Source organism: Euprymna scolopes, chromosome 10, assembly GCF_053919585.1.
Source record: "Euprymna scolopes isolate OS-2025 chromosome 10, ASM5391958v1, whole genome shotgun sequence".
Taxonomy (NCBI): domain Eukaryota; kingdom Metazoa; phylum Mollusca; class Cephalopoda; order Sepiida; family Sepiolidae; genus Euprymna; species Euprymna scolopes.
Window position 1 is genome coordinate 96,935,755 of NC_136491.1, and position 14,008 is coordinate 96,949,762.

The 14,008-nt window shown below is 29.3% G+C and overlaps 1 protein-coding gene across 28 annotated transcripts in view; it reads right to left on the reverse strand.

The window, feature by feature from the left end:
- Window positions 1–14,008, reverse strand: part of LOC145286154 (uncharacterized) — an 811,438-nt gene that overhangs the window by 724,697 nt on the left and 72,733 nt on the right. The gene's annotated exons all lie outside the window — the stretch shown is intronic.

Sequence of the window (14,008 nt, forward strand, 5' to 3'; positions counted from 1 at the left end):
AAAGCTGGATTCTCCACCAGACCAGACAAATTCTTGTCCTAGAATTCATCAAGACCAAGAAACCACAAGAAAGATATACTATAACATACTTTGGGAGAGGAAAATTATGTTTTCAACTTCTTTAATAACTCAGCGTTTGAGATGTAAAGAAATGGAATATTCGAATATTTATGCATCTCATATAGAATATTCGAATATCTATGCATCTCATATAGAATATTCGAATATCTATGCATCTCATATAGAATATTCGAATATCTATGCATCTCATATAGAATATTCGAATATCTATGCATCTCATATAGAATATTCGAATATCTATGCATCTCATATAGAATATTCGAATATCTATGCATGTCATATAGAATATTCGAATATCTATGCATCTCATATAGAATATTCGAATATCTATGCATCTCATATAGAATATTCGAATATCTATGCATCTCATATAGAATATTCGAATATCTATGCATCTCATAGAATATTCGAATATTTATGCATCTCATATAGAATATTCGAATATCAATGCATCTCATATAGAATATTCGAATATCTATGCATCTCATATAGAATATTCGAATATCTATGCATCTCATATAGAATATTCGAATATCTATGCATCTCATATAGAATATTCGGATATCTATGCATCTCATATAGAATATTCGAATATCTATGCATCTCATATAGAATATTCGAATATCTATGCATCTCATATAGAATATTCGAATATTTATGCATCTCATATAGAATATTCGAATATTTATGCATCTCATATAGAATATTCGAATATCTATGCATCTCATATAGAATATTCGAATATCTATGCATCTCATATAGAATATTCGAATATCTATGCATCTCGTATAGAATATTCGAATATCTATGCATCTCGTATAGAATATTCGAATATCTATGCATCTCGTATAGAATATTCAAATATCTATGCATCTCGTATAGAATATTCGAATATCTATGCATCTCGTATAGAATATTCGAATATCTATGCATCTCATATAGAATATTCGGATATCTATGCATCTCATATAGAATATTCGGATATCTATGCATCTCATATAGAATATTCGAATATCTATGCATCTCATATAGAATATTCGAATATCTATGCATCTCATATAGAATATTCGAATATTTATGCATCTCATATAGAATATTCGAATATTTATGCATCTCATATAGAATATTCGAATATCTATGCATCTCATATAGAATATTCGAATATCTATGCATCTCGTATAGAATATTCGAATATCTATGCATCTCGTATAGAATATTCGAATATCTATGCATCTCGTATAGAATATTCGAATATCTATGCATCTCGTATAGAATATTCGAATATCTATGCATCTCGTATAGAATATTCGAATATCTATGCATCTCATATAGAATATTCGAATATCTATGCATCTCATATAGAATATTCGAATATTTATGCATCTCATATAGAATATTCGAATATTTATGCATCTCATATAGAATATTCGAATATCTATGCATCTCGTATAGAATATTCGAATATCTATGCATCTCGTATAGAATATTCGAATATCTATGCATCTCGTATAGAATATTCGAATATCTATGCATCTCGTATAGAATATTCGAATATTTATGCATCTCGTATAGAATATTCGAATATTTATGCATCTCGTATAGAATATTCGAATATCTATGCATCTCGTATAGAATATTCGAATATTTATGCATCTCGTATAGAATATTCGAATATTTATGCATCTCGTATAGAATATTCGAATATTAATGCATCTCGTATAGAATATTCGAATATTTATGCATCTTGTATAGAATATTCGAATATTAATGCATCTCATATAGAATATTCGAATATCTATGCATCTCATATAGAATATTCGAATATTTATGCATCTCATATAGAATATTCGAATATCTATGCATCTCATATAGAATATTCGAATATCTATGCATCTCATATAGAATATTCGAATATCTATGCATCTCATATAGAATATTCGAATATCTATGCATCTCATATAGAATATTCGAATATCTATGCATCTCATATAGAATATTCGAATATCTATGCATCTCATATAGAATATTCGAATATTTATGCATCTCATATAGAATATTCGAATATTAATGCATCTCATATAGAATATTCGAATATCTATGCATCTCATATAGAATATTCGAATATCTATGCATCTCATATAGAATATTCGGATATCTATGCATCTCATATAGAATATTCGAATATCTATGCATCTCATATAGAATATTCGGATATCTATGCATCTCATATAGAATATTCGAATATCTATGCATCTCATATAGAATATTCGAATATCTATGCATCTCATATAGAATATTCGAATATTTATGCATCTCATATAGAATATTCGAATATTTATGCATCTCATATAGAATATTCGAATATCTATGCATCTCATATAGAATATTCGAATATCTATGCATCTCATATAGAATATTCGAATATCTATGCATCTCGTATAGAATATTCAAATATCTATGCATCTCGTATAGAATATTCGAATATCTATGCATCTCGTATAGAATATTCGAATATCTATGCATCTCATATAGAATATTCGAATATCTATGCATCTCATATAGAATATTCGAATATTTATGCATCTCATATAGAATATTCTAATATTTATGCATCTCGTATAGAATATTCGAATATCTATGCATCTCGTATAGAATATTCGAATATCTATGCATCTCGTATAGAATATTCGAATATCTATGCATCTCGTATAGAATATTCGAATATTAATGCATCTCATATAGAATATTCGAATATTTATGCATCTCGTATAGAATATTCAAATATTTATGCATCTCATATAGAATATTCGAATATCTATGCATCTCATATAGAATATTCGAATATTTATGCATCTTGTATAGAATATTCGAATATTTATGCATCTCATATAGAATATTCGAATATCTATGCATCTCATATAGAATATTCGAATATTTATGCATCTTGTATAGAATATTCAAATATTTATGCATCTCATATAGAATATTCGAATATTTATGCATCTCGTATAGAATATTCGAATATTAATGCATCTCATATAGAATATTCAAATATTAATGCATCTCATATAGAATATTCGAATATTTATGCATCTCATATAGAATATTCTAATATTTATGCATCTCATATAGAATATTCGAATATTTATGCATCTTGTATAGAATATTCAAATATTTATGCATCTCATATAGAATATTCGAATATTTATGCATCTCGTATAGAATATTCGAATATTAATGCATCTCATATAGAATATTCAAATATTTATGCATCTCATATAGAATATTCGAATATTAATGCATCTCGTATAGAATATTCGAATATTTATGCATCTCGTATAGAATATTCGAATATTAATGCATCTCATATAGAATATTCGAATATTTATGCATCTTGTATAGAATATTCGAATATTAATGCATCTCATATAGAATATTCGAATATTTATGCATCTCGTATAGAATATTCGAATATTTATGCATCTCATATAGAATATTCAAATATCTATGCATCTCATATAGAATATTCAAATATTTATGCATCTCATATAGAATATTCAAATATCTATGCATCTCATATAGAATATTCGAATATTAATGCATCTCATATAGAATATTCAAATATTTATGCATCTCATATAGAATATTCGAATATTTATGCATCTTGTATAGAATATTCGAATATTAATGCATCTCATATAGAATATTCAAATATCTATGCATCTCATATAGAATATTCAAATATTTATGCATCTCATATAGAATATTCGAATATCTATGCATCTCATATAGAATATTCGAATATCTATGCATCTCATATAGAATATTCAAATATTTATGCATCTCATATAGAATATTCAAATATCTATGCATCTCATATAGAATATTCGGATATCTATGCATCTCATATAGAATATTCGGATATCTATGCATCTCATATAGAATATTCAAATATTTATGCATCTCATATAGAATATTCGGATATCTATGCATCTCATATAGAATATTCGGATATCTATGCATCTCATATAGAATATTCGAATATTAATGCATCTCATATAGAATATTCAAATATCTATGCATCTCATATAGAATATTCAAATATTTATGCATCTCATATAGAATATTCGAATATTTATGCATCTCATATAGAATATTCGAATATTTATGCATCTTGTATAGAATATTCGAATATTAATGCATCTCATATAGAATATTCGAATATTTATGCATCTCGTATAGAATATTCGAATATTTATGCATCTCATATAGAATATTCAAATATCTATGCATCTCATATAGAATATTCAAATATTTATGCATCTCATATAGAATATTCAAATATCTATGCATCTCATATAGAATATTCAAATATCTATGCATCTCATATAGAATATTCGAATATTAATGCATCTCATATAGAATATTCAAATATTTATGCATCTCATATAGAATATTCGAATATTTATGCATCTTGTATAGAATATTCGAATATTAATGCATCTCATATAGAATATTCAAATATCTATGCATCTCATATAGAATATTCAAATATTTATGCATCTCATATAGAATATTCGAATATTTATGCATCTTGTATAGAATATTCGAATATTAATGCATCTCATATAGAATATTCGAATATTTATGCATCTCATATAGAATATTCGAATATTTATGCATCTCGTATAGAATATTCGAATATTAATGCATCTCATATAGAATATTCGAATATTTATGCATCTTGTATAGAATATTCGACTATCTATGCATCTCATATAGAATATTCTAATATTTATGCATCTCATATAGAATATTCTAATATTTATGCATCTCATATAGAATATTCTAATATTTATGCATCTCATATAGAATATTCAAATATTTATGCATCTCATATAGAATATTCGAATATCTATGCATCTCATATAGAATATTCTAATATTTATGCATCTCATATAGAATATTCGAATATTTATGCATCTTGTATAGAATATTCGAATATTAATGCATCTCATATAGAATATTCGAATATTTATGCATCTTGTATAGAATATTCGAATATTAATGCATCTCATATAGAATATTCGAATATTTATGCATCTCATATAGAATATTCGAATATTAATGCATCTCGTATAGAATATTCGAATATTTATGCATCTTGTATAGAATATTCGAATATTAATGCATCTCATATAGAATATTCGAATATTTATGCATCTCATATAGAATATTCGAATATTTATGCATCTTGTATAGAATATTCGAATATTAATGCATCTCATATAGAATATTCGAATATTTATGCATCTTGTATAGAATATTCGAATATTAATGCATCTCATATAGAATATTCGAATATTTATGCATCTCATATAGAATATTCGAATATTAATGCATCTCGTATAGAATATTCTAATATTTATGCATCTTGTATAGAATATTCGAATATTAATGCATCTCATATAGAATATTCGAATATTTATGCATCTTGTATAGAATATTCGAATATTAATGCATCTCATATAGAATATTCGAATATTTATGCATCTCATATAGAATATTCGAATATCTATGCATCTCATATAGAATATTCAAATATCTATGCATCTCATATAGAATATTCGAATATCTATGCATCTCATATAGAATATTCGAATATCTATGCATCTCGTATAGAATATTCGAATATCTATGCATCTCGTATAGAATATTTGAATATTTATGCATCTCCTATAGAATATTCGAATATCTATGCATCTCATATAGTCTATTCGAATATTTATGCATGTCATATAGAATATTCGAATATTTATGCATCTTGTATAGAATATTCGAATATCTATGCATCTCATATAGAATATTCTAATATCTATGCATCTCATATAGAATATTCTAATATTTATGCATCTCATATAGAATATTCTAATATTTATGCATCTCATATAGAATATTCAAATATTTATGCATCTCATATAGAATATTCGAATATTTATGCATCTCATATAGAATATTCGAATATCTATGCATCTCATATAGAATATTCGAATATCTATGCATCTCATATAGAATATTCGAATATTTATGCATCTCATATAGAATATTCGAATATTTATGCATCTCATATAGAATATTCCGATATCTATGCATCTCGTATAGAATATTCGAATATCTATGCATCTCATATAGAATATTCTAATATCTATGCATCTCATATAAAATATTCTAATATCTATGCATCTCATATAGAGATCAAGTGTTAGCCCCAGGAAAAGGAACCCTTGATTTTTGAGAATTTCAACTGAAGTAAAAATTAAAAAAAAAAATAGGGACTTAATAAAATATTTTCAAAGCTCATATACTTAGTTTTCACTATACAATGTTTTTACTTTAATTTGAAATATTTTTAGTGTCCGACTCTCTGGCATATAAAAAGTTTTGGGAGGGGGAGGTATACCAACTTGAGAAGTGGGGATACCTAACTATGTTCAAACTATCTCTATTTCTCAAAGTAAAATGGTCGGTCACAGTCAAAAGCGATCCAAAGGCTCCTTCTTCTTAGCTTTTACACTAAAGTGTAGAAGAAAGCACTGTTCCTTTCCTAGGGTTAATCCACTTATCCTTGATGATTACTTCATGATAACGAGTGTTTAACTATGAGTATCAAGTACCAATTTTTTTTGGTTTTGTTTTTTTGGATCTTTAATACGACTCTACCAAAGATCGAACCTTTGTCTCCCAGCTCATTAGCAAATACTTTCTTACCATTACACGAAATGGGCTGCTTTGAGTCTTTGGGACATACAATCAAAGAATTGCCCCAGCGCATCACCACACTTCCGCATGCCACTAGTCTTATTTGTAAATATTGTAGGGCCCTGTTAGTACCAAAATAAAATCTTCATTCTGCTCATGAATATAAACATGTTTATATCTCCTTGCCATGTGACAACATATTTATTAGAGTTTGATCTGACTAGTTGAAGAGTTGAAGCACATGTCTGCATTGAGTTTTCTTCTAGAAAACACGTCTTTTTTTTTTTTTTTTTTTTTTTTTTTTTTTTAATTCAGAACTAATTGTGCCATAAACTTGCATAATTAAGTTTTCATTCAAATATCTTTACATTAGGAGTTACCACTTAGAACATTAATACAAATAGCAAAAAGTAAATAAATAAGTAATGATATGCTTATATGAAACATCTGCTTGAAATAAATCATGACCAAAATTATATTCGTCTTAGTTCACCAAGATGTGCAGCAGTTTCATGTGTGTGTGTGTGGAGTTATCTAACTGGTTTAGTCATTTTAATGGGATGAATTATTTATCACAGGGAAATCATGAATATTAAGTTAATAATGCTTTTGTTTAGCAATACTTAATTAAATAAATATTTCAATAATATTAATAGAATGGGAATAAAAAAAAACATCAAATTAATGCCAACATTTATTTATAATGGAAATAATGTGTATTATTGACAGTTGCTATGTAGGCAATTTTAGTTTTGTAATTTATATTAATTACTTTTGATAGGCTAATGAATCTGATTAAATGTAAGGTGTTTGCTGTTATTAGTATTTCGCAAATAATATCTCCTAGAGTTTGTGCATAATTTCTTGCTTTTAATTTGAACCGAAATAAGAAATCTTTGAAATATAGTTGAAATCTGAAAAATCAAATATGGCGCCATATTTTAGCGTCTCATCGTGGGTTTTGAACTTAATTGTGTGTGTTTTTTCTAGAAGGACGCCTAAAAACAGCACAATAAGAGTTTTTTTATACTTATGATTTTGCAAACTTTAAATATGTTCATTTCCTTTTTTCAAAACTTTCTTTACCATATCATTTCTATTTCAAGAAAAAAAAACAACTTCTTTTTTCGAGGAACACACATCTGTCTCTGATAAGTCGTTTGATGGACTTCTGCTATTCAAGGAAACACGTGTAAGATGAACTACATAAAAATATGAATAAAATATTCCGAGAATTTAATACGTCTTTTGGTTCTGAAATGCTAACTAACGATATCCTGGATTTTTCAATCTTCAGAAGTCCAAAAGTTGAGTCCAGAAGAAAAAATTCACATTGATATAGGATTCACAAAACAATTCCAAAGAAGGAACATACGGTTCCTAATAGTTATGGAATGCCATCTTTTATACGAACAGAGCCAGGAAAAAATATGTTTAGATAACGAGGCTATTCAGGGCTCTACATTGCGAGTGAAACAGTTGCATTTGCGAGTGATTTTTCGCAATGGCGACTAGAAATAATGAAACGCTTTGGCGATTGCATTTCTTTCACTGACAATATTCTAAAGCTCATTACTGAGTGAAAATTATCTTTTCAATTTTTTTTATTTAATAAAACGAATAAAGTTAAATTATTTAAACAATAAAAGTTTAATAGAACATCTGAAGAAATTCGAATGTTTATGCCTTCAAGTATCAACATAAAATTTGTTGTATATTTAGAATTACACTTATTATTAAAAAAAAAAAAAAAAATCTTTATGATGTACATACTCGTCACAGAACGAAGAGGTCATATTCTAAAAATCATGTGGGTTTGGCTAATAACTTTTCTATTTGGCTAGTAAACGAAAATATTTAGTTGTCAAAAGGTCAACTAAAGATAAATTTGTCCGTAGGGCCCTGCTATTTAAAAATGTTCAGAAAGTTTTATAATCTTTGTGATACCAATGAAGCAGAGTTGGTGTGATTCCAAGAGTTGAATGGAATAAGTTTAGGGAATTTCTTTGATTACTAGCCAGCAGAGTTCTATCACTGTTGATCAAGAGAACAATCTGTCAGGCATGCGTTCTGTGTGGTAATGTATGGAAGGGAAACCTAGCCAGTGAGAGTCGAGGATATGTGTTGCATGGAAATATATATATATATATATCAATTTCTAAAAGCGGCGGTGACAATTACACAACGCTAGTGGTTAATAAACCATCACTTCATGAATGGGACATGGGTACTAGGAAGCTAATTTTTGTTTAGAACTTTAAACCGGTTTCATTTCCTATATAATAAAATGACTGCAGGAATTTTTCTCTCGACCAAAATATTGTAGGCTTTCAACAACAGATGCCACATACAAATTCAATAACTCTAGCTTAATAGCCACTATTTTATGTAGCTTCTGAATACCATTTTAGATACATGATACGTGATAATAAAATGCTCCATTGCATCAGACGAGCAACGCCATCACAAGCGCAATATCTTTAGAGGAAGGAGTCCCTATTTTTCTCTCTAAATATTTAGTCCTAACACTGCTACCAGTTGTCGCCGGAACAAATTGTACAGTTGTTTTACCATTAAACACACTGCGTGTACATTGGTGATGTTTAAAAATGACGCATATCATATATATTTATATATTGAAGAATTTAGTTCCCAAATATTTGCAACTTTTACATAAGGATTTTTCCTAAAAACAAAAAAAAAACAATGACGATGCTTGTCATGGCTAAATTGAAGAGTTTAGCAAATATTTGTGTTTTTTATCATTATACCTAAACAAAAATACGGAAGTTTATTGAATGAAATAAAAGAAACTTAGTTTTTGCCAACAATTTTATTTATGCTGCATATTTCTTTGTATAAAATTCCGTAATTTTTTTTTCTCAGAACAAATCATTAGAAAATATACTTATTTGGAAGCAACACTCTTCATTATATAAATATATATAAAATGTGTCGGTACTTAGCCACGGTACATTCATTTTTGCCACGGTCACCTGAGCCGGCAGTAGCTCCAACTAACAACCGTAGTTTTTTTTTTTTTTTTTGCTTTTTTTTACAGGTGGGGTGGGGTGGGGGCATACTTCCACCGTGCAACGTCGGTACACGGATCCTGCTAGTTTTTTGGTTTTTTTTAATTATATCAGAATGTTTCGGATATAATGGTTTCTTCTTCAGTGATTAAATTCAAATATAAAATAAATATTTGGCAGCTTCAACAAAGATGGGAAAAAAAAGTAATTTGATTTTGTTGATAAAAAGCCCATTAGTCCAGAAAGCAAGCAAAAACAAAAAGGAAAACAAAAAAAACAATGGCTTAAAACGATCATCCAAGGGAAAATTTAATGAACAAACGTTATCTTGTTTCGTAACGAGTTAATAATTTGCAATCACACAAATATATGCAACTTTGAAAGTGAAGGTTGAGTCCAGGCCAAAAATATTCAAGCGATTTTCAATTGTAATGTTCAAGCCATTTATTTATTTACTTACCGAATCGTAAAATGTTTAAATACGATATTTTAATTCATGCAGATCTCATATTTATTAATATAGAGCAAATTCTATATTGAATATTATATTATACCAAATATATAATAATGATTTCAGAAACTAAAAAAAAAAAATATTTGAATTTAGATAAGTGCAGAAAGAAATAAAAAAAATATGTCGGCAAATTGAAATGAACAGTTTGTATTTCAAATTGCATGTCTACATGTTATTTATCCATCCAAACAAAGATTTCTTTTTATATTGATTTTTTTTATACTTGGTATATAATTACTATTTCCTATTAATTTCAGTGTTATGTGACAGTTAAATATTTGGAGACAAACACACATACATCTGTTATATTTAAGTAGATTGAAAAGGAATAACCAATTCTTAGAGTTGGTCAATATTAACAATTAAAACTGATTACAGAGTGAAAAAAAAAATAACGATAAAAAGGTTAAATATTAGTTTGAGCAATATGCCTCAGTCAGTCTGGCATTGGCTGAGGTACGGTTCTGTCTGATCTTAGGAGTTCAACCCCTCCCCTGACTTTATCATCTCTCTTAAAAAAGGGGTTAGTTTATTGTTCCTATTTACAATGCCTCCCCACAGGACAAAGTTAGACACCAGGGTCGTTTTTTAACGTGGAGAAAAGGAACAAAAATAAAAATTGTCTCAGTCGTGACGGATTTCTCCTCCACTGACAGAGAACAAGAAATTGAAGTGCAGCATCTGAAGAACAGATACTACACTTGCAGCATCTGAAGAACAGATACTACACTTGCAGCATCTGAAGAACAGATACTACACTTTGATCTTGTCCTGAAGGCCAATTGTTAATCGCATGAAACACCCCCACTGGGGAAAGATGGGGCTGCTCAGGAATTTTTGTGCACACTGGTTTTTCAAAACCTCACCTGTTTAACTTCCTAGAGAGGAGGTAACTAAAATATGCCTTCATGTCACGTCATGGTTCGTTCTTTTACAGAATCAAAAATTGGTAAAGCTTTTTGGCTGAAGATTAGAAACTGGAAATGTTTTTGGGGGCTTAGATTTTATTGCGGTGGAAAGCCGACATTTTCATGATATATTCAGCTTTACATATGCAAATAACTCCCTAGCTCCTGCGGGAAAGAGTAAAAAGATGGAATACCTGCTCACCTCAATCTGAAGGTTAACAGAATTTAAACGACAAGCAATAAATGTTTACAGTTCCATTTTCCTTCCAATCTTGAAATTATCTAAACAACCACAGTCACGCAAGAAACACGATCGCTACTCACACACCCGTTCTGACTTGCATCTCATTACCATCTAGATCATCCTGCTTCTTCGATCACCTCGCAGGTTGATCTTATATTAGTTAAAGTTAAATATAGATGGTGTTATTAGTCGATTTCACTTATCGCTTAATACAGGAATATGCAGCAGAATCATATTAACGCATCAGTTCTTATTAGAGCATTTGGGTTTGTATTACTATACACATAGATTCGAAAAAGTTGTCAAAAAACAAATATATAACAAATAAATGTTATCAAAGGCAAGATAAGTTACTTTTCTGCCAAACTGGATATATTTTTTGTGTTTTTATTCAATGTAACATATTTATTCAGCTCGAAAAACAGTGTTTACCGATGTATTCGAAAATTCAAGATGGCGTCTCACACCCTCTTTAACACCGTAAGTATGGAAAAAGGTGTTATAAATAAAAAAACTATACAAAATACTATTAAAAACCCGCCGAATATATGTCAACCTATGTCACGGTAACATATATTGAGCGAGTTTTTACAGTATGTTATCCGTTTTTTTATTTATAACATCTTTTCCCACACTTACCGTGTTAAAGAGAGAATAAGACGCCATCTTGAATGTTCCAATACATCGGTAAGCACTGTATGGTTTTCGAGCTGAATAAACATGTTACATTGAATAAAAACACGAAAAATATATCCAGTTTGGTAGAAAAGTAACTTATCTTGCCTTTGATAACATTTATTTGTTATATATTTGTTTTTTGACAACTTTTTCGAATCTATGTGTACAGTAATACAAACCCGAGCATTTCTATATAAAGTTAAGTTTTTTTTTTCTCAATCTGATATTGATAGCCTATTTTTTCTTTTTTAAAAATTATTAAAACAAACTTTTTAATATACTCAGTTATGGATATGCGAGCAACTTCATGAAGGTTAACTAATTTGCATATTCCTGTGGAAAAACGAGCATTAATTATTCATTTTTTCATGGTTTGAATTTAAAACGGCTTATTCCTCTATGTTCTAGCTATAAACAGAGAAACTCATTGGGGAAAGCATTAGTAATCTTGACCCAGAGAGCTGAGCAATGTTCATGAATTCCATTAAAGCAGTGCTTCTCAACTAGAGGAAATTCCCTATCCTGAGGGAATTTCAGGGTTTCACAGAGGGAAATTGGCACCATAGATTAGCAGGCACAAACTGGAACCAGGGTCCCAAAACTAGTGTGCATCACCTACTGCTACTAAAATGTCATGTACAACTTTCTCTCTGCTAATATTTGTTAGAACGTTTTTATCCTAAAATTCTACACAATAATGCAGAATGTAGAAACTATGCATAAAAAGTTAAGCATAAAAGTTAAATGAACACTTGTGTTTCGCAGGAACATGCAAATTAGTTAGTCTTCATGAAGTCGCTCGCATATCCATAACTGAGTATATTAAGTAGGTTTTAATAATTTTCAAATAGGAAAAGTAAGCATTTAATACCAGCGTCAGAGAAATAAAAATACTGACAACTTAATAGTTATAGAGATTAGTCTGACGAGTTCTCATGGGAATGAAACACAAAAATTCTGTGTAGCTTAATTGCCAAATGTATTTTCATCACACACACACATATATATATATATAACCAAATGCAGTTTAGTTTGCTCACAAATAGAAAAGAATCCTGTATGCACTGAACCTACTACGGCCTACAAGACTAGCTTGCTTACGACTGCACGATGAAGAAACGATCATTGATCCACTAAACATTAGAGGTTAGCATGAAACGTTATCGTCCAATGGTGAAACTATGAAGTCATGCATAACTGATCTTAATATATGGAGGGAAAGAGAAATATACTTTCAGATTTGGAATCAAGTCAAAATAATAGACAAGGCGGACACATGGAATCGCGTGCGACGTAAACAAGATTGTGTTATTTATGGAAGACGGGAATGCGCAAAAAGAAATGCATGGAATAGGAATCGGTGAAGGGTCTTCAAAAAGTATTTGAGAAAATGGTTGTGTACACAAAGGTGATACAAACCAACAAGGCTCCTTTCAATAGATACAGATTCAGAAGGAGAATAGATGTTCAGGAAGGAATCACAACAACGGTGGGCGGGGGGGGAGAAAAGAGTCGCAACTTTCTGGGGGGGGGGAGAAAAGAGTCGCAACTTTCTGGTGGGGGGTAGGGGTTGCAACCTTCTGGGAAAAAGAGTCGCAACCTTTGAAAAATATTTTTAAAAAGTCGCAACCTTCGGAAAAAAAAAAAAGAGTCGCAACCTTCGGAAAAAAAAAAAAAAAAAGACTCGCAACTTTCGGAAAAAAAAAAAAAAAGACTCGCAACTTTCGGAAAAAGAAAACAGTCGCAACTTTCAGAAAAAAAAAAAAAAGAGTCGCAACCTTCAGAAAAAAAA